Consider the following 3,382-nt stretch of genomic DNA (forward strand, 5'->3'; position numbering starts at 1 on the left):
CCGAGACTGATGTCCTGGTGAGCGGCAGCTGCATCAATTACCTCGGCTTGGTGATCAAGGAGACATTCAGGCCATACCCACCAACTCCCATCATGGTCCCTCGAGAGAGTACTGAGGCACGGGAGATCAATGGGTACGTGATGCCAGCTAAGACAAGGGTGAGCATAAAATCCTGGGCTGTCGGGTGTTACCCCTAATATTGGGAGAATGCCGAGGAGTTTAGGCCTGAGAAGTTCAAGGCTGCTCGCATGTCGCATGGACTGTCATGGCATCTACTTCGGGTACAAGCTGCTCGGGGGCGTGCAAGATGAATGAGTACGTGATGCCAGGCAAAACGAGAGTGATCATAAACTGCTGGGCCATTATAAACTCCTGCTTCAGGTACATGCCATCCTTGGTCTGCAGCGTGTACCCGATGAATACACCATGGAAGTCCATGCGAGCTCCCTTGAACCTCTCCGCTCTGAACTCCTCGGCATGTTCCTGGACTGGGTGTCCAACATGATTACCCAGGAGTTTATGATCACCCTCGTCTTGGCTGGCATCAGGTACCTATTGATCCTTCAATTGCCGAAGGGATAAGTATATTTTTTGTCCTCGAACTCTTCCAAGAGTTTAGAAATCGTCCCTCAACTCTAATTCGGATAGTTTTCGTCCCTCAACTATCAAAACCGGATAGTTTTCGTCCCTCGTGCTGATTCGGGCGGTTTTCGTCTGACGCAAATAGTAAATTGATGAACAGTAAATTCGAAAAAAAATAGCTTAAAAATTCAAAAAAATCTGAAAATTTGTGGGATCAAAGTTCCTCACGGGCGCAAGGTGCATGCAATTTTTCATACTGTTTGGACATTCCAGGAGCTCGTGACAAAGGAAAAACTATAAATATGTACGTTGGTGAACAATAAAATCGAAAAAATAGAAAAATATTCAAAAATATATGAAAATTGTTGACATCTAACATGCTCGGGTGCTCAAGGTGCCTAAAATTTTTCATGGTGTTTGGACATTGTGGGAGTTCGTGGCAAAAAAAAATTGGCATGGAAAGAAACTTTGAAAAAGTGCAAATTTTTTTTTTTGCTAGAGCTCCTCTTATGTCATTTGAGCATGAAAATTTGCACGCACCTTGCACACCTAAGCATCTTTGATGCCAAAAAATTTCATATATTTTTGAATTTGTTTTCTTTCTTTTTTACTGTTCACCGACGTACATATTTAAAAAAATTTTCTTGTCACGAGCACCTGGAATGTCCAAACAGTATGAAAATTTGCACGCACCTTATGCCCCTGAGGAACTTTGATCCCACAAATTTTCAAAAAAATTTGATTTTCTTTTTGCTTTTTTTCGAATTTACTGTTCACCGATCTACTGTTTACGTCGGACTAAAACCGCCCGAAGTGGCACGAGGGACGAAAACTATCCGGTTTTGATAGTTGAGGGACGAAATATCTCCGGATTAGAGTTGAGGGACGATTTCTAAACTCTCAGAGAGTTTGAAGACGAAAAGTATACTTATCCCATTGCCGAATGGCGTGTACCCGAAGCAGAGGCCGTGGAAGACAAAGCGAGCTCCCTGAACCTCTCCGGCCTGAACTCCTCGGCGTCTTACCAGTACTAGGGGTCCCACATGATGGCCCAGGACTTTATGATCACACTCGTCTTGGTTGGCATCACATACCCGTTCATCTCGCAGGCCTCGGTGCTCTCTTGAGAGATCAAGATGGTAGCTGCTGGGTACAGCTTGAACGTCTCCTTGATCACCAAGCCAAGGTACTTGATGCAACTTCCGCTCGTCCGGAGATTGATCTCGCGGAACGCCGCCCTGATCTTTTCTTGCAGCTTCCTGATTACCTTTGACTTCATCATCAGCTCTGCCGTGACCCATACCATGGAGATGTGTCTGTCCCACCCGCATATATGTTCTGTTTAGACAAGTGTTGAGGCATCAAAATCTTATTTTAACTTATGCCTACGTTTATATTTCTAAAAAAAATTAGATGAATGTTGAGGCCTGAAAATCTTTTGAAATTTTGTGTTACTACTAAAATTGTACTGCAATAGTAGTAGTACTAACCAAGATAACTGCTTTGACCGTGGAGCGGGTGATGGGGAAGCCAAAGTCTTCATTTCCGTGGAGGCCGAGGAGAACCTCCACCAGGTTCTTCTCCGACGCGGGTGACCTGCCAGTCTTGAGGATTTACTCCGTGTGGTCGATGATCTCCCCCAGGATGCCGTCGACGGTGTCACGAACGCTCTGGAGGTTCCTCCTTATGCTAGGGAAGAAGATAAAATCCCCGTGAAACCAGGGAAGAGCTCAGGGATCGAGAAGCTGGTGCTGTAGACGAACCTGTGCTTGATGGCCGCCATGAAGTCTTCGGCTTTGCTGCTCTACATGCCGTACGCCCGTCCGCCCCGGTGTCGTCGACGAGGCTCCGCACCTCGTCCTCCCGGATGTCCTTGTAGGAGCGGACGCGGTCGTTGCTCAGGATCTCCTAGACGCACAGCTTTCGGAGCTTTCCGAAGTAGTCGCCGGGGATAGGGCAGAATAGGTGGTCCGTCGAGCCACGATGTCGGTCGCCAGCCATGAGCTTCGGCCCAGTGGCCAAGATGGCGCCGTGGGTCTTGAGCACCTCGCGGGCAGCCTCCTTGGACGGAACCACTACCACAGCACGTGCCCGGCGCGGAGGTACATGAGCGGCCAATGCACGCTGGCCAGCTCGCCCATCGTGCGGTGCGGCAGCGCGTTAAATCACCAGCCGATGCGCGCTCCCGATCACCGGCAGGTTCGGCGGCCCCGGTGGCAGCCGTCGTCACGGCTTCAGGAGCTGGACAACCGTGATGGCCAACACTGACACGAGAGCAAAGCAGAGCACAGGTATACAAGATCGTCGTCCATGGTGAAAAGCATGATGTGTTGGCTGTGCTCTTCGGGTTGTGTGCGAGCCTTCTTATAGCCCGCCCCGACCGGATGCACGAACAATATTACGTGTGCATCTGATGGGATGTAAGTAATTCAACCACCTTGCGTGATTGAATTGCTTATATTACGTATACATCTAGGACCTGGTTGTCCTGCCATGACAATATGGCATCGGGTGATGAGCACCAAACGGTAGATGCCTACAGTTGTCCCTCCTTTTTCTAGCAGATACAAACAACATGTGATATTGGAGTTTGCTAGCTGGAGACTTTGTCGTTTGCATCTGCATCTACAACTGCATCTGCATCTGCATCTGATGGGACTTGTTCTGCATGTCCTAGCTCGCGACAAAATGGTATCGGAAGACTAGCACCCAACGAAGATGCTCTGGCTGTTCCTTTCTTCTCTAGAGAGAAGGCTCAGTGACCTCGGCTTTAAAATTAACAGAGTCATTCCCGCAATAA

The 3,382-nt window shown here is 48.4% G+C and overlaps 1 pseudogene; it reads right to left on the reverse strand.

Annotated features, from left to right (window-relative positions):
* Positions 1-1,259: 1,259 nt before the first annotated feature.
* Positions 1,260-2,894, reverse strand: LOC123176843 (cytochrome P450 71D7-like; annotated as a pseudogene).
* Positions 2,895-3,382: the final 488 nt, after the last annotated feature.

This window comes from Triticum aestivum, unplaced genomic scaffold (genome assembly GCF_018294505.1).
Source record: "Triticum aestivum cultivar Chinese Spring unplaced genomic scaffold, IWGSC CS RefSeq v2.1 scaffold38274, whole genome shotgun sequence".
NCBI lineage: Eukaryota > Viridiplantae > Streptophyta > Magnoliopsida > Poales > Poaceae > Triticum > Triticum aestivum.